Source organism: Musca autumnalis, unplaced genomic scaffold (assembly GCF_047663935.1).
Source record: "Musca autumnalis isolate F117 unplaced genomic scaffold, ASM4766393v1 scaffold_3, whole genome shotgun sequence".
NCBI classification, from domain to species: domain Eukaryota; kingdom Metazoa; phylum Arthropoda; class Insecta; order Diptera; family Muscidae; genus Musca; species Musca autumnalis.
Genome location: NW_027411866.1, coordinates 2,475,941 through 2,499,742, shown reverse-complemented (window position 1 = coordinate 2,499,742; position 23,802 = coordinate 2,475,941). Strand labels below are relative to the sequence as shown.

The following is a 23,802-nucleotide window of genomic DNA, read 5'->3' as shown; positions in this document are numbered from 1 at the left end:
TGCAAACACCTTACTCCTTACACTTAGATATTTCCAGCATAATGAATAAAATATTATTTTTGATTTATAACCGTTATTCAATCAGAACGAAGTAGAATGAAAGAATTAGAAAAAATCTTCTTCATGGAAATTCACATTGAAATAATACCATTTGAGCTTTTTCTAGCATAAGAAAACTTTCGCTCTCTTCTTCGCATTGTAAACCCAAAAGAGAATATTGGATTACGTAAAGAGAAGGTATGTTGGCTAATTAAAGAGGCCTTTGAGCTCAGGTAGTCCCTAAAATAAATTCAGTTCTTGTTTAACTTTCATACGCAGCGCAGTTCGAAAATACAAAGAAAATAGATACGGAAGAATTTTTTTAAACGGAAGAAAACGGCAACTTACAACATCAACCAACCGACTAATAAAAAAAGAAAAGGAAGAACAAGTGAACATTTTCCATGTGGATAAAACGGAAATAAAGTAATTAAAATACAGAAAAAATAATTAAAATAACTAAAGGCAATCTGTTTTTTGTGAAATGAAAGAATATCTAAACACCCAGTCATTGTTAATAATTGGTGAAGCCTAATTTAAGGCGTTACTGCTAATAAGGAGAAATGTCTACTTTTTGTCCTGGTAAAATTTTTTCTGTTCTTATGAAAAAACGTGTTTTCCGGTTACTTTTATGAGTTCTTTCTTTGTTTTATTTTATGATTTTATGTTGTCTGTGTTCCTTTAGTTTTATTAGTTCGCTTTTATTTTTTGGTGGTGTCCCTGGCAAAGATGAAAACTCAAGCAGCTTCTTGTTCTTTCTTCTCCATTCAGAGTGAAGTATGTTTTTGTGTCGTTTATTTTCAAGTGCTTATTGTGTACATACATATGTATGTTCATATAAATGTATATATAGGAGGATGCATGTGTATTATGCTGGTCTGCTGGTGTTATATGTGTGCTCACAATTTAGCACAACAATTTGCATACTTTTAGGCGCGCAGGACTAAAGCCTACCCCACATTTACCAGACACAAACAAACAAACAATCGAAAAGAAAAACCAAACAAAAGCAATATCCTCGTAAAAAACCATGAGAGTGAACAAAGAATTTGATTCATATATTTCTGCCAATCAAATAATGTTGTTATTTATCAATGGATAAAAGCTACTTTTATAAAAAAATACTGTTGTAAAGTTTATTTCAGTCATACTGATTTTAACAATAGCGGACTTATTTGACCCAACATTTCTGAAATTCTTCTTAAATTCTTTTTCCGACCAACATTTCATAAGGGATTGACCCTTCTGTCATATCACATTGTACTGTCCGATTCTATTTTTAGTCGGGTAATTCCTAATTCGATGAATTTTCAAATCAAGGCCTAACGACATGCTATAAAAATCAATAATGTTACCTGTTTATAAGGTACATGTAGGTGACATTTGTTTCCATACTATGGCATACATTGTGACTCTCATCCATAATATTAAAATTTAGCTTCAGCCCTTTGGTCTGGGTGTAATATTGAGTCAGTTACTCATGACTATTCAATTATTTATATTAGTTGCTCTGTTCCAGAACCTGCAAAAATCGACTACTTTATATTTTTTGACAAATTTATAATTATAATAAAAAACAGCAGCACATTCAAGTAGTAGATTCTTGCAGGTTCTGAAACAGAGCATTTGTTTTCGGTTAAATCATTGACTTCAGAGTTGGACCTGATTTAATATGGCTTGTCACCTCAGGGTAATTCAATTATGTTTTAAAACTGCCACAAAATGGTTGCAAAAAACAATATTGATGTCGTTGTATAGCAGATACAGCTCGTGGTTCATGCGACGTCGATATTCTCCGTCAACGCAGATTGGTCCGTAGATCTTTCGAAGAATTTTTCTCTCAAACACACCAAGCTCTGCCATGTCTGCTTGCGCAAGTACCCAGGCTTCGGAGCCATACATCAGCACGGGTAGTATCAGTGTTTTGTAGAGCGTTATTTTTGTTTGACGGGATGTGGCTTTGTTTTTAAACTGCTTACTTAAACCAAAGTAGCATCTGTTGGCCAATACAATTCTTCTTTTTATTTCACAACTGATGTCGTTTGTTGTGTTTACAGAGGTGCCGAAGTAGACGAAGTCTTTTACTACCTCAATATTATAGGAACCAACTTCCACACTCGGTCCGAGCTCAATGGACGCATTGCGCGTCTACACCATCAACTTGGTCTTCTCACCGTTTACCGCCAGACCCATTTTAGCATATTCTCCTTCGACCTTTATAAAGGTACCAGTTACTTCTTTTACTGATCGGCCCATGATGTCTATATCATCAGCATAAGCAAGTAACATGTGACTATTGGTGTATTTTGACGTTTGCCTCTCATATAACCTTTTCCAGCAGGATGTTGAAGAGATCATACGAAAGGCTGTCTTCTTGTCTGAAACCTCTTTTGGTACCAAACTCTTCGGAGAGGTTCTTTCCTATTTTAACTGAGGACCTCGTGTCAGATAAAGTCATTTTACAAAGCCGGATGAGCTTTGCGGGGATACCAAATTCAAATTCAGACATGGCTTGGAATACCTTTGAACGCAGCGGGCTGTCGAAGGCTGCTTTATATTCGACAAAAAGGTGGTAGCTGTCGATCTGCATCTCTTGGGTCTTCTCCAGGATTTGCCGCAGGGTAAATATCTGGTCAATGGTGGACTTGCCAGGTCTAAAGCCGCATTGGTATGGTCCAATTATCTCGTTGACCATAGGCTTTAGTTGTTCGCACAATATCCCTGACACGATCTTGTAGGCAATAGGGAGTAGACTTATGCCCCTATAGTTAGAGCATACAGTCTTATCTCCGTTCTTGTGGACGGGGCACAGGATACTCAGGTTCCAATCGTCGAGTACTCGTTCTTCCTGCCAGATGGTGCTAACTAGCTGATGAATACACCTTATCAGCGTGTCGCCTCCGGTTTTGAACAGCTCGGCTGGTAAGCCATCGGCCCCTGCTGCCTTATTATTCTTCAGCCGATTTATTGCTGTCCTTATCTCATCTTGGCTGGGCGGTATACATTCAATACTATCTTCTGGGATTGGGACTGTGGTATCTTCGTCGTCTTCGCTGCTATTGGATACCAACAGATTTGAAAAATGTTCTTTCACATATCCTGAGTACACTATCTGTATCAGTTACCAAATTACCTTGCTGGTCTCTACAGGAGGATGAACCTGTACCAAAGCCATCAGTTTGATGCTTGACTCTTTGGTAGAATTTTCGGATTTCATTCTGGCTCCTGTACATCTCGATTTTTTCACACTCCCGCTTTTCCATCTCTCTCTTTTTCCTGTGGAAAAGACGTTTCTTCTCTCTCCTTTTCTCCCTGCATCTCTCTCGTGCGCTACGCGTTGCTATGGATTGTAAAGTAGCCCTATATGCCACATTTTTCTCTTCGGTGGCAGCACGACACTCCTGATCATACCATGGATTCCTTGGTGGAGGTCTCTGGTATCCAAGTATGGATTTTGCGGCTGTTTGCTTTGCCATTGCGCTGATATGTTATTTGATTAAGCAATTGGGCTAGTTGAGTGGAATATGCTGTGGCTATCTGTTCTGTTTGCAGCTTAGCGATGTCCAACTTTCGTGTTGTGTCTGTTCGTACTTTGTTTGCTACGTTTAAGCGGGTGCGTACCTTTGCTGCAAACAAGGTAGTGGTCCGAATCTATGTTTGCTCCTCGGAACGATCGTACATCCAACACGCTCGATGAATGTCTTCCATCTATCACAACGTGTTCAATTTGATTTATTGTTCTTTGGTCTGGAGACAGCCAAGTGCCCTTATGAATATCGAGATGCTTAAATGTGGTACTGCTAACTACCATGTTTTTTGCCGCTGCGAAGACTATCAGCCTCATTCCATTGTCTGATGTTTCACTATGTAGACTGAATTTCCCGACTGTTTGTCCATTCTTATATTCCTAGAACAATTTTAATGTCATGGGCAGGGCAACGGTTATATGTTTTATTCTAAGCGGTCGTAAAATATATTTTGGTCTGTTCGTCCTTTTCTTCAGTGGGAGCATGAGCGCAAATAAAGCTGATGTTGAAGAATTTAGCTTTTATTCGAATTGCAGCAAGTCTTTCATTCACTGGGGTGAAGCTTGATACCAGATGTTTTAGCCTCCGACTAACTACGAATCCGCAATCAAACTCATGCTTTACGTCATGGCAGCTATAATACAGTGCGTCACCTTTGGGTGTTGTTGTGACGCCTTTCCCAATCCATCGTATTTCCTGTATGGCAGTAATATCGGGCCTTGTACTTCTCAAGTACGTCTGCCAATGCGAAGACTGCACCTTCTCTATAAAGAGTGCGAACATTCCAGGTGCAGATTCGCAGATCATGGTCCTTACAACGTTTGCGGGGTTCGTCAACTTTAGAGGGGTTTGTTTTTCATTTCTTTCGCCCAAACCCAAATTTTTAACGTTCTTATGGGTGAACGCGCGGCACATGTTAGCTCACTACCTTTAACGGGTGTTAAAGGCAGTTCCCCAGGTGACACCACGGGGAGGTCAGTGTCCACTTGGGATGAAAGAGGGACCAAGATAAATCCTGGGCTTTGCCATGTTAAAACCGGTCAGGACCGTTGCTTGGTATCTTCCATCCCCAACGTCACCCTTTTACATATTCTACTTTGAATTTTTCTCAAAAGTATACACATGAGGCTATTAAACCTTGTTACAGCAAAAAGTATCAGTTGTGTCGCAATCAACATATTTACGGTGCATTATTCAGTGTGAAGCCTAGCACAGCAGTGCAAATTAAAATTCGTTGTGTACAGTCCAAATTATTCTAATAATATATGAGTTTCATTCTAAATATTAGCTTTGATTCTTCAAAAGTTAGGCCATGTTCATATTATAGTCTTTTGCAGGGTTAACCTTCTTAATGAGGATTTATTTGACGTATACGCCAAGGAATTGACATTTGAAACCCAGTGGATTTGTTAAATCCGGTTATATATAAACGTACTGTTAGATCAAAAGAACATTAAAACATGTTTATTTACACAATTTCACAAAATAATATCCAAATAAATTTAAGAAATAATGTACTGTATCTTCCGAAACAGGTGGAGTGACGCCCCGCAATTTATCTTATAACTTAGTTTTGACATATACTTTAATTCTATATTTTTAAAATAACTATTGCTCAAGGAAACAAATTTGAGGATGAGAGGGTTAATTACATCAATGATATGTCAGGACTTTACCTTCAAATTCCAGTAAGATTTTGTATTTTTCCATTATTGGAATCTCTAAGTTTTTTCTATTTGGCGGCACATAAGCCAAGTTGATTGAAAAAAATGTTGGTTAGAAAAATTCCAGGAAAAATTACGGATTTTTATCCGAGTCCCTTTTGATTTGCTATTTTTTTATGTAACAAGTTTTATTTTTTGTTTTTATTCAAAGGAATGGAAGCTTAGGTCTTCTCTATTGGTCTAAATAAGAAGTGAGTGGGCGTATGTAGAACATTATTTTTTTCCAAACAATGTAACATTGTTACACCTGTTGACCTTTCAAAAGATATTGTAAAAATTTTGCTAAACAAGTTCCGTTTTACCAAGAAATTGTAAACCAATTCTTATCCTCTTAACGTAAGTCTAATTTAAATTTAATTAACAAAGGTTTTATTTTATATGTGTAAGACAATATTTGCCTGAAAATGTTAACAAAAAAAGGATTTTAGTACTTCCCACAAAGTATCACATAAATGATTTCCATCACATTGCTGTAGGCGTTTTTTGGAAAGTTAACTTAAACAAAAACCACAAATGCTTGCACACGTGAGGCGGCTCATTTGCAAGTGTTTACTCAGTGATATTCTTCAAATAGAAAATTAAAACACAAAAGAGATTCTGGCAATATTATCCCTTGGGTGGATAGATAGATGCCTGTCTTTTCTATGCATATTAAATTTGATACACATTTCCTTCTACGTTTAAATTTCAGTAGGAATACCTTTGCTAAGAGCAAATTTGCTTAATGGATTCTTAAATAAACACAGGAAGAATCTTAGCTTCAAAATCCAATAACAAAACACGGATATGAATGAAAAGTGCCACAGAGAAATATATGCACATACACACACCGCTCGCCTTCAAAGAATAAGAGAAATCTGTTTAGTAAATCTTGAGATTACATTTTGAAAAATATGATTTGTTTTTGTTTTAAATCATCGCAGAACGGGATATTTGGAAATTATAAAAAGTAAACAACAAAACCGAAGGAAATGTAGGTTGACTAGAGAAAAATGTGACGAGATATTCTTTCGATAGACATCGCGCCCATCTGTTATTTCAAGCTTATGACAGGAAGATTGGACTTGTCCACGAAAAATATAATATCGCTGTAAACAGGACCACCGAGACCAGACCTAAAATTGCCACTTAAACAAAAATGTCGACCTTTTGTGACATTTGAACTTAAACAACGTTTGGAAAAAATGTTATCCGTTCATGAAATATTGCGCGTTCCCTTTTAGCAACTATTTTTGAACATTTGTGGGGTATTGCAGAAATATGACGATATACAAAGATGTACCAACTCAGTATCCGGTTCGAAAGTTGTCTTGCCGGATCCTTTTCTCGGGAAATATGAACTAGCCCGTGAAAAAACACGTGCCATCATGTTCCAAAAAAAAAAACACTATTCGAGAGGGGGTCTAAAACTGCACTTTTCCGAATTTGTGTGGGAGGGGTACTCGAAGTCGGGAACCGCTATAGATCATATGCGAACCTGGTATATTTTCTGGTAGAAATATGGGGAAGTTCAAAGTATGGACCAAATCGTTTAGTCCCTTAGTGAGTTATTGTGCGCACCTTTTAAGCGAATTTTTTTGGGGTAGGTAGTTCACGTAGTTGACTGATATGGCCAATGTTCGAACGGGATCTAAGTTTAATCAAAATATTATTAAATAACATTTCATTGGTCAGATTCATTCTTTATACCCTCCACCATAATATGGGTATAATTAAATTTGTCATTTCGTTCGTAACACATCGAAATATTCATCGGAGACCCTATAAAGTATATATATTTTTGATCAGGGTAAAATTCTAAGTCGATATAACCATGTCCGTCTCTCCGTCCGTCTGTTGAAATCAAGATACAGCTCGCAATTTTTAAGATAGAGCTTTGTAATTTGTTGTAGAAGTTTCTATTACTCCTAGAATGTTTGGTATAGCCCATGGGCTATATTGGTCCACGTTTTGATATAGCCCCCATAGAATGGTACCATCCGATTTTCGGTATTTTGAAGGTTTTAGCTTCATTATCACACCGAAATGGCTTAAATTTGGTACTTAGTCATTGTTGGGGGTACACAACTTTCCCCCAGAATATTGTCGGTATAGGTCCACGCCTTCATATAGCCCCCATAGAACGGTACCTCCCGATTTGCGGTATTTTGAAGATTTTAGCCTCATTATCACACCTAAAAGCCTGAAATTTGATACTTAGTCTTCATTGGGGGTATAAAAATTTCTCCCATAAATTTTCCAGTATAGGTCCACGCCTTCATATACCCCCCATAAAACGGTACCACCCGATTTTCGGTTTTTTTGAAGGTTTTAGCTTCATTATCACACCGAACTAGCTGGTATTTAGCTATCGTTTGATGTATAAAACTTTCCCCCAGAATTTTGTCGGTATAGGTCCACGCCTTCATATAGCCCCCATATAACGGTACCACCCGATTTTCGGTATTTTGAAGGTTGTGGCCACAATAATCCACCGAAATGGCTGAAATTTGGTATTTGGTCTTCATTTGGGGTATTAAACGTTCCATATGAAATTTGTCGGTATAGGTCCACGTCTTCATATAGCCCCCATAAAACGGTACCTCCCGATTTTCGGTATTTTGAAGATTTTAGCCTCATTATCACACCTAAAAGCCTAAAATTTTATTCTTAGTCTTCATTGGGGGTATAAAACTTTCTCCCATAAATTTGCCAGTATAGGTCCGCGCCTTCATATAGCCCCCATAGAACGGTACGATTTTCGGTGTTTTGAACACAGCAACCCACCGAAATGGCTGAAATTTGGTATTTAGTCTTTGTTGGAGGTAAAAACCTTTCTGACTGAAATTCGTCGGTATAGATCCACGTTTCGATATAGCCCCCATAGAACGGCCCCTCCCGATTTTTGTAATTCTGAAGGTTGTGACGTTAATATTCCACCCAAAGACTAAAATTTGTTATTTAGTCTTCCATTGGGTTATAAAATATTTCTGAAGATAATTATTAGCTGTGTTCCTTTACTTACCTGAGGTTACCATTTTTACCATTTGTTACAATTTTTAACCTGCAAAGCGTTCCTTAACCCCAAAAAGTGGTAAAACTGGCAGCAATTTTTAATAGAGTGAGAGAGGAGAGAGAGAGAGAGCACATATGCCTTTCTCTTCTACCACAGGCTACCAGACAAATTTCTGCAGGTAAAAAATGGTAGAACTGATTTTTCCACATTTGTTTGACGATTATTTCACAATGAAGAAAAAATAAACGAAAAACAGAAGAAAAAGTCGAACGCTGACAAAACAAAATTAAAAACTGTGAAATAAAAGAAGAAAATTGATTTTTTATGTTTCTTTTTGACATTGCTACCAGATCTACCATTTTTCCGTTCCTCTACTTTTCTGGTAAAAATGTTTATGAGAGAGCAATTGACACTTTTCTCTTTTACCATTAAAAAAGTAAAGGAACAAAGCTATTATTATAGGTCTGCGGGTTTCTATATTCCCCCATAGAGGCGGTATTTTGAATTTCCGAAATATCGGAAATTTGGTATTTTGTCTTCTTTGAGTCTTAAAACTTTTGTAGGTATAGATTGATTGATGGTTAGCCACATTCTTTTACCGAACTTGCTGAAATTTGGTATTAAGTCTTCTCCATAAACGAAAGGAAACTAATTGCTCCATTTTACTTCAATACAACTCGTGGTGGAGGGTATAACAAGCTCGGCCTGGCCGTCCTTACTTGTTTTTCCCCGTTCCAACTTGTTTTACCAAAGTTGTAAATTTTGGATGAAGTAGACGTGGCGGACAAAATTATACAGTACATCAAAGTTGTGGGACCACTAAGAACCACTGTTTTGTCCATATTATCAACATGGTATTTTCTCAGTTGAGGTCCGTTGAATAGGTATTGAGAATGATATACATATATATGTAGGTTCACGTTTTGGCTAGTAGATAAGTCTCTGGCCAAGGCAATACCACATGCCGCTGGGCGCCATTTGACATTTCCATTTAAAAGATCGACATGTTTTAGCCTTAACGGACTCAGTACGGTTTGACACACGACCATGCGAGGCGTTGAAAAAATTAATTTGCTCAAAAATTTAATTTTCTTGTGAACATTTTCCTTCCATCATTTTTCACAACTCATGAGGCTTCCTCGATTATTGTGAGTGGTATCTATCCCCACTATAAACAAATCCAATTTTAACAGGTAATGCAAATACGAGATATTGGGATATTCATTTATTTTTGCTTTATTCCAAATATAACGAAAAAAATAAATATTAACAACAAAACGCACGATAATGCATATTTACAATGCACAAATCACAACAAATTATAATAACAACAGCAAAAAAGATAACAATTTTGTACAATAGTGTTGTTAATTGTTCTCATTCTCCCACCTATGATTCTCAGAACGAATTATATTTCAATTTGTTTTACCTCCTTACATTTGTTGCTCTCTCTCTCTCGCTGCCTATAGTTTTGTTTAATTTTATTCTCGCTGCTTCGCTCTCATCCAACTAATTTTATATTTTCTCAGTAATAAATTGAACGTTCAATTGAATTGATCGGCCACAGAATTGCAATCAACTACTAACTACCCTCTGTAGGCCCCGCATAGAGACCCTTTGCTCTCCCACGCAGCAACAACATAACAACTTATTATCGGCAAACAACAAAAACACAAATATGCGTAAAAATCAAGAACAAAAAAAAAAAAAAAACAAAGTTACCGTAAAACAAATTTGTTAAAACGAAACATAAGATTGTAGAAGAAAGTAAAGCATGACAGCAACGTGGGGGTTTCATTCCACTTGCAAAAAATTCTAGTGGAAGGTTTTAAGTAAAAATTACTTTAAAATAAAAAAAAAAATCTTCAATAAAAAGTGATGATTTTGAGAAAATATTTTTGTTGAGTAGAGAAAAGTGCAAAAAGAGCAAAGAAATTAAGCTGAACGAAAATTATTGAATTTTTTGCAAATTGTTGGAAAAAATCTTAAATTAAGTGTTGAATATTTGTAATTTGTTATTCGCCAATCCAAAAATATTAATGAGCAAAAAAATAACCTGTGTATATTTGTGTGTATGTAGTATTTATACGAGTATATGTATGTAAATGTAAACATCTTTGCAATGGCAAAATTATTAAAATGCCACAATAATATCTAAATATCCGCATTGATAAACAAAAATAAAAACAACAAGAAAATTGTTTAGGTAAGAACTATAATTTAATTGCAAGTGACAGTAGATCAAACATTGATTTGTAAATGACGTTACAGTGGGACCACAAGTGAAATAAAACAGTCATGCGTTCTTCTTATTCCACATAACTAACCAGAGAAAATTTGAAGGTGTATTAAGGGGTTACCATCAGTTGTAGAGTTAAAAAAAAAGCATTTTTCACGATTTTTTTTAAAAAAAAAGTACGGCATAATTTGAATATTCGGATTGGATTCAGATCGATAAAAAAATTAGATTTAAAGGAAAATTCTGTTCATGTAGCCGAGAGTTTTGTTCCTGTCCATAGGAGAAAGTTTTAAACCCCCAGTCGAAGGCCGGCTATGTATGAAACATTTTTGATTTAAAATAAACGTACATACATATGTATGTCAAAACAAGGGATTTTTTTGAGTTTTCCGAGCCTATATCTTGGGAAGTATGAACTTCCTGCCAATTATGAATACATTGGCGTGATCAGCACTGCAAGACCAAGCCGTGGTAAATATTTCAGATCGATCTGAATCCAGTCCAAAGATTCAACCTGCTTCGAAATATCAAATGCATAGGGAACTAGAAAAGTTTCTGGCCTAGGCAACAAGCAGTGCTGCCAGGTGCCATTTGACATTTTTTGGAAAGTTTGACAGTTTTTAGCCTAAGCGTACTCAGGACAGTTTGACATATGACCATGTGTTGTGTTGTTTGCAGTGACTTGAAAAAATCAATTTGCTTAAGTATAGTTTAAGAGCTGTTTACACAAGTTCCCCCTTATGGTCCTGCTTGCAGCGATAAATGGTTTTCATGGGAAGGTCCATGCTTCCCGATATAATGGTCCAAAGCAAAGGAGTGACTCATACTGTTCTAATTGATATTTAAAATTCAGTGGATTTCGTAAGTCTAAACCAGGGTCGCGCTTCTTTGCAAAGACAGTTGTTTTTGCCCACTGAGTTGTTTTTGCATTTGCTCCTCTCTCTTACTTACAGTGTACGTGAATGAAAAACAACGATGAACAAGAAGAGAGCATTTGTATGGTGAATCGTACGAAAGGCGAGTGCTCATCTTTTTCATCATTGATGAAAACAAACAATAAACATCATGTGGTTGTTGTTTTCTTCACCCATACATACAAAGATACTAAACCATTGATGGAAATTCTTGGGCGACACTGGTCTTAACGTACAATTGGAATCATTGACTGCACGATACCCGACATATGCCATGCAGGTGGATTGGGACTTCACGATACGCTGCATGCATCTCTTTCAGAGATGGTCTGTCAGAGAGTGTGACGTATTCCACCTCTGACAGACAAAATAAAAACAAGTAAGAAAGTGGTAAGTTCGGCCGGGCCGAACTTTTTATACACTCCACCATGAAATACTCTGATCGATCGGTCCATATTTTTTGTTGGAGAAGTTTCTTGATCACTGGGATCCCTAAATGACAAATTATAGCTGGTACGGTCCGCAAATGCATGTAAAAAGGTCAAAATACTTGAAATCGGGCGGCACCGTTATATAGGGGCTATACCAAAACGTGGACTTATCTTGGCAATGTTTAATAGAGAAGCTTTTTGGTCATTGAGAAACTCAAATTTTAGCTAATTCGATCAGAAAATGTAGCTAAAAGCCTCAAAATACTTCAAATAGGGAGGTTCCGTTATATGAGGGCTATACCAAAACGTGGACCTCTCTTGGCAATGTTTAGTGGAGAAGCTTTTTGGTCATTGAGAACCTCAAATTTCAGCTAATTCGGTCAGAAAATGTAGCTAAAAGCCTCAAAATACTTTAAATAGGAAGGTACCGTTATATGGGGGCTATACCAAAACGTGGATCTATCTTGGAAATTTTTAGTAGAGAAGCTTTTTGGTCATTGGGAACCTCAAATGTCAAATTTCAGCTAATTCGGTCAAAAAAATGGAGCTAAAAGCCTCAAAATACCTTAAATCGGGAAGTACCGCTATATGGAACCTATACCAAAACGTGGACCTATCTTCTCCATTTTTGGTGCAGACGCTTTTTGATCTCTTGAAACTCCAAGTGCCAATTTGGGGCCAATTTGGGATGAAAATGTAGCAAAAATCCTCAAAATATCTTAAATCTGGAGGTAGCGTTATATGGGGGCTATACCAAAACGTGGACCAATCTTGACAAGTTTTAGTGGAGAAGTTTCTAGTCCATTAAGAACAAATGACAAATTTCAGCTATATTGGTCAAAAAACGTAGATAAAATCCTCAAAATACCCTAAATGTGGTGGTATCGTTATATGGGGGCTATACCAAAACGTGGACCTATGTATATAGCCCATCAGATTATCTTTAAGCGATTAAAAATTTGAAAAAATGTTTGCAGGGAAGTGCTGATAAATACAATTTTTCAAATTATTTTTTGCGGGAGATTTTTTTATCGAATCACTTTATAATTAAGATAATATGTAATCTTGGGTAAAAACTCTGTAAAAACAGGTCCTATGATAGACGATCACCTTTTCAGAAGCAGATATCTTTCCAAACTTCTACAATTGACCCTCGTATAATACCATTAATGAACACTAAACTAGGAAACTGGAGAATTATCCATCTATCCATTGTCATTTAACGCTTATTATTCAGGTTGTCTCCATTGTATGGAAAAAGTAGTCTTGTATGTCTTTACATTTTCTTTTTGCTCTTGTTACATCTGCTGCTGCTGCTGTTGTTGTTGTTCGTGCTGTTGCTATTGTTATTGTTATAGAATTAAGTTGTTTTATTAGCTGTTATTATGTTATAGTTGGCTGAGCTCGAAAGCAAAGAATGAAATATGAAACATGCTCCTCTAATGGCTCATCGTAATAAATAATAGTTTAATATGCAGTTACAAAAAACAACAACAACAGATAATAATAATAAGGTGCGATATTAAGCACTCCAACCCTTTCCGCTTATGTCCATTAGGGATATAACTTTTTGCACTTTTTTGCAGATATCGAAAATACCACCACATAGCCGTGTAGAGCATGAAAAACTATTATGAAATAAGGTGTAATTTTGTCTCTATCGCGAAAAAAGTTTCCGCACCAAATGCATTGAAGTTCAGTAATGCATTTTTGAATTTTTTTCTGTTATAACAACATGTTTGCTTTTCATTAAAATTTTTATTTTTTTGTAATCTAATTTAAAATCATTATCGAAGCGTTCTGGACCAATTTGATCTCAAATCGCGCCATTTCGGAGCATATTAGGAATTTTTGACACTATTGCAATTTTTGGTTTTTCTTTATAAACTCGTGAATTTTATGTTAATATTTTTTGTACCTATCGGACAAGAGAATATGGTGTCATTTGCAACAAATTCGCGAAAGTTACAGACCGTTTTTAATGACTCTGCCTGTGAGAAATGTATTTTTGTCTATAAATATTTATTCAAACAAAGCAAATTTAAAATAATAAGTAGAAAAAATACCAAAAGGGTTTCAGTAATTGCGGTCGGTGCTGAAACTTTTTTCATCGAATCGATCTTAGAAACGCGTTTTCGTTATTAGGACAAAATTCCCCACATGGTAGTGGTGTTGTATTTTTGTAGAAAACAAATAAAATTCTCACAGGCAAGGTCAACAAAAACATCCTGTAACTTTCGCGAATTCGTTGCAAATGACCCCAAATTCTCTTGTCCGATAGGTACAAAAAATATAAACATAAAATTCACGAGTTTATAAAGAAAAACCAAAAATTGCAATAGTGTCAAAAATTCTTAATATGCTCCGAAATGGCGCGATTTGAGATCAAATTGGTCCAGAACGCTTTGATAATGATTTTAAATTTGATTACAAAAAATTAAAAATTTTAATTAAAAGCAAATATGTTGTCATAACAGCTAAAATTAAAAAATGCATTACTGAACTACAATGCATTTGGTGCGGAAACTTTTTTCGCGATAGAGAAAACTTGACACCGTATTTCATAATAGTTTTCCATGCTCTACACGGCTATGTGGTGGTATTTTTTTGGTTATAGCCCTAATGTCCATACCCCAATGCGAAGAGTCATTTAGAAGGGAAACCAAAGATAAGTCAGGCAACTAGGCTAAAAAAGATAAACAACTACAGCTGGTTACAGGTCGTGGGTTAGTAACACAATTATTTTTATTTTTATGTTTGTTTATTGGCATAGCTGCTATTTATAAAAATAAATATGCGGTTATTTTTTTTAATATAGTACACGTGGTGAAAGTCGGGAGCATCAGACAGAAAAGCGATGTAAATTGTACTCAACAAAAATTACGTGTTATGACATTTTAACAAATCGGTAAAAAAAAAATCCAGAATGGGGAAGATGCCACTTCACAATAATGCCGTTTTAAAAACAAGTAAGTTTTAGTTTCTCCATTCGCATACCATGCAACAGTAATTATTATTTGGCATTTTCAAATTAATTTTTGATTGGAACAACATGACATGTGTAAACAATTTAATAGTTGCGGCACGTTTCATCTCCCAACATGGCTGAAAAGGTGTTGGAACCTGATCAAAATTTGTGTGACATTAATGTTCGCATTACTAATATTATTCATTAATATCGAAAATATAATATCTCACGCAAGAATATAACTTGAAAGGTCAATGATGTGGAAATTATTTCAGGTGATGAAAGATGTCAGCAAAATGTTGATTGAAACGTGTTGTTGTTGCTGTTTTTTATTATTGTGCTGCTGCTCGTGCTTACAATGTTCTACTCGTGAGTCTCTGCCAGCCAAAAAAAGGATATCAATATTTGAATTCACGCTACAAAATTATTGTTTTATGGTCTTGTTGATCTTGTTGATACCTTCAAGTACATCCAGTGTGTGAGAGTATGTCAGCTAGTCAGTCAGTCATTCATTCTGCCAGTCGGCCATTCAACCATCCAGTAAATAACTGAATGAAGAAACAAAAATAAAATTAATTATTTTAATTGAATTGAATGCCGGTACGGAGGTGTATAAATTGATGGGAGGATGTTCCGCCCGAAAGACAGGCAGGGAGGCTGTCATATCATCGAATAAGTAGTATGATAATTATGATAATTATGACAGGAAAGTGAATGTACACAAATAAATAGAAAATTAATCGATTTCAGTAGCCTTGGAAATTATTGGTTTTGTTTTGGCTTAGAGGCAAGATTAAAATGTTAAAATTAATACTTTAGGAACCTTGACAGATATGTGTATTATATTTTAATATTTTACATTGTATGAATGAAAAACTGTAAATAAAAGTGACATTTGTATTATATTTTTTACACTCTCCAACTAAAGGAAGACCTCAGGAGGAATACTATGTAGAACAACAAACTTCGTAGAAGACTTCTATAGAATCGAAGACCTCCTCTAGAAAACTTCTATGGAATAGAAGGCCTCCTGTGGGAGGCTCCTATAGAATAAAAAGTCGTCTGTAGGAGCCTTCTATAGAATAGAAGGCCTCCTGTAGAAGACTTCTGTAGAATAGAAGACCTCCTCTAGGAGGCTTCTATAGAAAAGAAGGCCTCCTCTAGTAGGCTTCTATAGAATTGAAGGCCTCCTCTAGGAGGCTTCTATAGAATAGAAGGCCTCCTTTATGATGCTTCTATTGAATAGAATACCTCCTCTAGGAGGCATCCGTAGAATAGAAATCCTCCTGTAGGAGGCTTCTATAGAGTAGAAAGCCTCCTGTAGAAGGCTTCTATAGGAGGCTACTATAGAATAGAAGGCCTCCTGTAGGAGACTTCTATAGAATAGGAGGCATCCGTAGAATAGAAATCCTCCGGTAGGAGGCTTCTATAGAGTATAAGGCCCCCTCTAAGAGGCTTCTATAGAATAGAAGGCCTCCTGTAGGAGGCTTCTATAGAATAGAAGACCTCCTGTAGGAGGCTTCTATAGAATTGAAGACCTCCTCTAGGAGGCTTCTATAGAATACAAAACCTCCTCTAGGAGACTTCTATAGAATAGAAGACCTCCTGTAGGAGGCTCCTATAGAATAAAAAGTCGTCTGTAGGAGCCTTCTATAGAATAGAAGGCCTCCTGTAGAAGCCTTCTGTAGAATAGAAGACCTCCTCTAGGAGGCTTCTATAGAAAAGAAGGCCTCCTCTAGTAGGCTTCTATAGAATTGAAGGCCTCCTCTAGGAGGCTTCTATAAAATAGAAGGGCTCCTGTAGGAGGCTTCTGTAGAATAGAAGGCATCCTCTAGGAGGCTTCTATAGAATAGAAGGGCTCCTGTAGGAGGCTTCTGTAGAATAGAAGGCATCCTCTAGGAGGCTTCTATAGAATAGAAGGCCTCCTCTAGGAGGCTTCTATAGAATAGAAGGCCTCCTCTTTAGGCTACTATAGAATTGAAGACCTCCTCTAGGAGGCTTCTATAGAATACAAAACCTCCTCTAGGAGACTTCTATAGAATAGAAGACCTCCTGTAGGAGGCTCCTATAGAATAAAAAGTCGTCTGTAGGAGCCTTCTATAGAATAGAAGGCCTCCTGTAGAAGCCTTCTGTAGAATAGAAGACCTCCTCTAGGAGGCTTCTATAGAAAAGAAGGCCTCCTCTAGTAGGCTTCTATAGAATTGAAGGCCTCCTCTAGGAGGCTTCTATAGAATAGAAGACCTCCTTTATGATGCTTCTATTTTATAGAATACCTCCTCTAGGAGGCTTCTATTGAATAGAAGACCTCCTCTAGGAGGCATCCGTAGAATAGAAATCCTCCTGTAGGAGGCTTCTATAGAGTAGAAAGCCTCCTGTAGAAGGCTTCTATAGGAGGCTACTATAGAATAGAAGGCCTCCTGTAGGAGACTTCTATAGAATAGGAGGCATCCGTAGAATAGAAATCCTCCGGTAGGAGGCTTCTATAGAGTATAAGGCCCCCTCTAAGAGGCTTCTATAGAATAGAAGGCCTCCTGTAGGAGGCTTCTATAGAGTAGAAGGCCTCCTGTAGAAGGCTTATATAGAATAGAAGGCCTCCTGTAGGAGGCTTCTATAGAATAGAAGGCCTCCTCTAGAAGGCTTTTATGGAATAGAAGGCCTCCTCTAGGAGGCTTCTATTGAATAGAAGACCTCCTCTAGGAGACATCCGTAGAATAGAAATCCTCCTTTAGGAGGCTTCTATAGAATAGAAGGCCTCCTTTAGGAGGCTTCTATAGAATAGAAGGCCTCCTGTGGGAGGCTTCTATAGAATAGATGGCCTCCTGTAGGAGACTTCTATAGAATAGAAGGCCTCCTGTAGGATAGCCTCCGGTAGGAGGCTTCTATAGTGTATAAGGCACCCTCTAAGAGGTTTCTATAGAATAGAAGGCCTCCTGTAGGAGGCTTCTATAGAATAGAAGGTTCTTCTGTAGGAGGCATCCGTAGAATAGAAATCCTCCCGTAAGAGGCTTCTATAGAATAGAAGGCCTTCTGTGCATCCATAGAATAGAAGGCCTTCTGTAGGAGGCTTCTATAGAATAGAAGGCCTTCTGTAGGAGGCATCAATAGAATAGAAGGCCTCCTGTAGAAGGCTTATATAGAATATAAGGCCTCCTGTAGGAGACTTCTATAGAATAGAAGGCCTCCTGTAGGAGGCTTCTATAGAATAGAAGACCTCCTCTAGGAGGCTTCTATAGAATAGAAGACCTTCTCTAGGAGGCTTCTATAGAATAGAAGGCCTCCTTTAGGAGGCTTCTATAGAATAGAATGCCTCCTGTGGGAGGCTTCTATAGAATAGAAGGCATTCTGTGGGAGGCTTCTATAGAATAGATGGCCTCCTGTAGGAGACTTCTATAGAATAGAAGGACTCCTGTAGGAGACTTTTATAGGATAGAAGGCCTTCTGTGGGAGGCTTCTATAGAATAGATGATAGAGTAGAAGGCCTCCTGCAGAAGGCTTCTATAGAATAGAAGGCCTCCTGTAGAAGGCTTCTATAGAATAGAAGGCCTCCTGTGGGAGGCTTCTATAGAAAAGAAGGCCTCCTGTAGGAGACTTCTATAGAATAGGAGGCATCCGTAGAATAGAAATCCTCCTGTAGGAGGCTTCTATAGAATAGAAGCTCTCCTGTAGGATAGTTCTATAGAATAGAAATCCTCCGGTAGGAGACTTCTATAGAATAGAAGGCCTCCTTTTGGTACTTAAGTGTGGATTCTGAAGCGGTTTGTTACTGATTGAATTTACTTGCTTTGAATGTGTAAGAACAGGGTCTTTCTTAAGTGCGTTTTCAGATAGAATTTCTTTTATTTCTCGATACGATGATGTGGTCGTTAATTTAGGCTTCTATTATGATATGGGTCCGAAATTTCGCTCCCTTCCAATTTGCTAATTAAAATCTTGTAGAACTTAGTGTGGTTTATTAACATGACAACCTACATCGGTGGACATGATTGTCTTTATCTTTGTCCTTTTCTTACTTACTTACTTACTTACTTAGCTGGCCCATTACAGAACATTTGTTCTATAGGCCGAACTAAGAAGAGATCTCCATTCCTCTCTATTTGTTGCTTTGCACACTGGAATACCGCGCCTTGTCATCTCATCATCCACTTGTTTGCGCCATCTATTCCTTGGCCTGCCAATTCTGCGTGCACCGCCATGTGGCATGTATTCATACGCCTTTTTAGCGGGTTCATCATCGCTCATTCTTATGATATGGCCTAGCCAACGCAATCGCTGCATCTCGATACGTTTAACAATATTCATGTCGTTGTATAGCAGATACAGCTCGTGGTTCATGCGACGTCGATATTCACCGTCAACGCAGATTGGTCCATAGATCTTTCGAAGAATTTTTCTCTCAAACACACCAAGCACTGCCATGTCTGCTTGCGCAAGTACCCAGGCTTCGGAGCCATACATCAGCACGGGTAGTATCAGTGTTTTGTAGAGCGTTATTTTTGTTTGACGAGATGTGGCTTTGTTTTTAAACTGCTTACTTAATCCAAAGTAGCATCTGTTGGCCAATACAATTCTTCTTTTTATTTCACAACTGATGTCGTTTGTTGTGTTGACGGAGGTGCCGAGGTAGACGAAGTCTTTTACTACCTCAATATTATAGGAACCAACTTCCACAGTCGGTCCGAGCTCAATGGACGCATTGCGCGTCGACACCATCAACTTGGTCTTCTCACCGTTTACCGCCAGACCCACTTTAGCAGATTCTCCTTCGACCTTTATAAAGGTATCAGTTACTTCTTTTACTGATCGACCCATGATGTCTATATCATCAGCATAAGCAAGTAACATGTGACTGTTGGTGTAGATTGTGCCACTTCTTTTGACGTTTGCCTCTCGTATAACCTTTTCTAGCAGGATGTTGAAGAGGTCACACGAAAGGCTGTCTCCTTGTCTGAAACCTCTTTTGGTACCAAACTCTTCGGAGAGGTTCTTTCCTATTTTAACTGAGGACCTCGTGTCAGTTAAAGTTATTTTACAAAGCCGGATGAGCTTTGCGGGAATACCAAATTCAGACATGGCTTGGAATACCTTTGAGCGCAGCGGACTGTCGAAGGCTGCTTTATAATCGACAAAAAGGTGGTAGGTGTCGATCTGCATCTCTTGGGTCTTCTCCAGGATTTGCCGCAGGGTAAATATCTGGTCAATGGTGGACTTGCCAGGTCTAAAGCCGCATTGGTATGGTCCAATAATCTCGTTGACCATTGGCTTTAGTCGTTCGCACAATATCCCTGACACGATCTTGTAGGCAATAGGGAGTAGACTTATGCCCCTATAGTTAGAGCATACAGTCTTATCTCCCTTCTTGTGGACGGGGCACAGGATACTCAGGTTCCAATCGTCGGGTACTCGTTCTTCCTGCCAGATGGTGCTAACTAGCTGATGAATACACCTTATCAGCGTGTCGCCTCCGGTTTTGAACAGCTCGGCACATGGAAAGTCGCATCCTTGTAGCTTTCATTGACAAAACCCTACGTTTTCTTTAAAAATTGAAGAATACTTGTTGTGACATATCTGTTTTGTTTTTCATTTCGCTTTTCATAGTAGTAATAAAAAAAATGTTTTTCTCAGTAACATACTTTCACTGAATGGCCATCAAGTAGGATTCTCTTTATTTCTCTTAGAAATCCTCCCTCAAAAATATATCTTTGTTATCATCATGAACGAAACACATGCACATACTCGTCAAAACGACATTCAATTCCCTCATTGTGTCAGGAGAGCTCTTCTTCTCATCAAAGCCATGCATATTTATGAGTAGAAAAATGGAAATTCGTAGCAGGGATGCTCACAAATATGAGCGTTGGTGTTGGCAAGAAACTCATTCCTTTAAAGAATACAGCAACGTAAGGATAGAGAGAAAATTTGCGGCAAGTTGTTGTCACGAAAACGAATGTGATTGAGCAATTGATACATGTGCGTGTACATGTGTTTCCTTGAAAAGGCATTTGAAAATTACAATTTAAATTTAACCTAAGGATCTGAATCTCTTTCTTGTATTATGAAAATGGACGAAAAAGGAAAACAATAACATATTTCAAAACTGAGAAAGATAGAAAATTAAATAATGAATATGCAAATTTTACTCGGCAGCTCTAAACCAAAAAAGAGATTTCCCATTTTCGCCTTCTTTATGCCTTGAGGGTGTTTGTTTTTTTTCTTTCTTTCTTAAAAAAATAATAAGACAAATCGAAACACACGCATTGCGGTTCTTTAATAGATGCTATGTTTTGTATTTGTTTTTCTTTTGGTATTTCTTTAAGAAAACAAACAAATTCGTAAGCTTTTTTTGGTTGATAAAAAGTACAACCAACTGAAAGAAACCGGCAGGGAAGTAAACCTCGTTAAATACAATTTAAATATTTTTTTAAGAAGGTGAAAAAGTTCAATAGCTCTTGATCGTCTCACGAGAGCTGCAAAAAATTTTAAAAATTAAAATGCAAATTGTGAGTTTGGTTTCGATGTGGCAAACATACGATCTAAGCTCAGGAGAAGAAAGCTAATATTCAGTCAGGACCTGAGATAACGTCACGAAATTAAGATATATGAGGAAACGGTGGAGGTAGAAAGTATTATTCCCAATAGAAAATATTTTCTTCAGTCTTTGGTTGCCATTATTTCGTATAAGAAAATCAAAATAACTGAAAGGGGAAAACACAATAAATATACTTTCTGAAACGGATTTATACAGCCCTTCAAATCCCCCGTGCGTATTAGCATTAGTGTGAGTCATACACCTCATAATTTGAAGTTTTTCAAACTCAATTCTCAAATCTTTGATTATGAAGGCACCAAAAACAATTATCTAGAGCTGGAAACGGCAAACATGCCCAATAACCCATTACATTTCTGTGAACACTTAAAGAAAATATTATTTTGACCTCTCTTTTCTACATACAAACAACCCAAAAAACACTCATTGTTATGCCGGCAATATAAAGCGCCTAAAAGTATGTAATTATCTATGTTACTCTGACAATAATGATGCTGATTATGACAAAAAGAAAAAAGGTTAATGTTAACAAGGTGCCTGCCCTTAATCAGGTTAGTGATAATGTTCATAAAAGTTTACAAGTTTGTTGTTGTTGTGTTCGTGGTGGTGGTGATGATGGCGATGGTTTGTGGTCTGTTCCATATTTATCAACTTTGACATGCTGTGTCAAAACGGTTTAATGAACTAAATGCAGACAGAAGATGGTGTTTTTTTCTGTTGGGCTGTTTTTAGTTTATAATATTTCCCATCCGCTTTATTTTGTTTGCGACTGAATGTTTCTAGCAAACATTCAGGCAGGTCCCCACTTTGGCAAATAATCCTATTCACCTAATGGCGACCTCTAGCAATCATTGCTGCTTTTTTGCAACTTTCATCAAGACCGAGCCACAACTTTGAATATTTACCATGATGTTGCTGACTGCTTGCCAGCTTTGGTGTGGATGGTTGGTTGGTTCCCCGCCTGGTTTGGTGGAAGGTTGTTTCTGTTGCACACATTAACCTCATTTTAGTGTTTTTAATAATTCAGCAAACACTGTTCGTTGGCCTGCATACTCTTGCGCTCCTTCTCCCTTCGCCGATATGCTATCCACTGTGTTAAAGAATTATTGCAAACTCAAAATGAAAGTAAAGAAGGTGGAAATTCCGAAATGAATATAACAAGAGAATGGCACAAAGCGAAACGAAACGAAAAAGTATTGAAGTGAAAGTGAAAGGACGAAAAAGTATGGGTGATATACATACATACATGTCTACATACATATTTAATAAAACTGGAGAGAGACAAACATTAATGACACTGGTATGGATGATATCAAAATAACGGAGATCTACTTTATCTTGTGTCAAATTTTCATGTTGATATCTCTAAAACTCAACGAGTTGCAGCTTATTTATTGGGAGTTTGACATAAATCAACAAAAAAGTTTTTTGACTTTATAAAGCACTAAGTATAACATTTCAAATTATGCATAATCTTGCACAGAAATTTAGCACGGGCATCTGGCTAGCTCTTTGCCAAGTGATGGTCCAAGTAGTTATTTTATTTTTGGTGTAATAATCTTTTTAGGTTGGGAAGTCAAATTTCAATCGTATTTTTTGAGATGTGACACTCTCACGGTGCTCTAGAAGCAACTTTAAATGGAAGGTGCTTACACCTGGGAAGTTTTTGCGGATTCTGAAACTATTAAGTTCATAGATAAGAAAAATCAATAAAAAAATCGACCGAGCGCTTTTTAAATAAATCGAGATTCCGCAAGTCCTATCGAAATGGTACAAAATGCATTATCCCAATTTAAACTTCTTTATCTCAATAAGGGTAAAACCTGCGAACTTATAACAGAGGTCAATCATGTAGAAAATTTTCATAGCTACAACATTTTCTTTTGTCCCATTTCTAAAGGACTTGCGGTTTCCAAGCAAAATCGTGAAAACCTAAAAAAAACAAAAAATGACGACTTGAATCGCGATTTATTTGAAAAGCGCTCCGGCGATTTTTTTTGTTTTTATACCCGCAGCATTTATGCTAACGAGGGTATATACACATTCATACGGGCAAAATGTGCCTCATCGAAATAATGTTTTTAGACCTCAAGAATGTTTGGACAAAATGTGTTTCAGACAATTTGTAGTCGATTTAGCAATGTCCGTCTGTCTGTCTGTCTGGCTGGTGCGCACGATAAATCTCGATCGGATGAACCGATTTGGTCCAAAATTTGGCTTTCGCAATATTTTGTCCAAACTTAGTTTAAGTTCTAAGATGGGTTATATCGGTCTACTCCTTCCGGTATCTCCCACACAAAAGTTCGAAAATGTTCGGAAAATTTGTGCGCACGATAACTATTGAAGGGAGTAACCGATTTGGTCCATACTTTGCACATCGTTAAATTTGTCCCTGACTTAGATAAGGTTTTAATATGGTCC

At 37.2% G+C, this 23,802-nt stretch overlaps 1 protein-coding gene across 6 annotated transcripts in view; it reads left to right on the top strand.

The window, feature by feature from the left end:
• Positions 1–257: 257 nt before the first annotated feature.
• Positions 258–23,802, top strand: part of norpA (no receptor potential A) — a 136,163-nt gene continuing 112,618 nt past the window's right edge. For 2 of the 6 annotated variants that reach the window (XM_073973763.1, XM_073973766.1), the window contains exon 1: positions 258–621. The gene's annotated coding sequence lies outside the window, so the exon portion shown is untranslated. Of the gene's footprint in view, positions 622–9,810; positions 10,492–23,802 lie in introns of those variants that run through there. The other 4 variants (XM_073973764.1, XM_073973768.1, XM_073973767.1 and 1 more) reach the window with 3 other exon arrangements.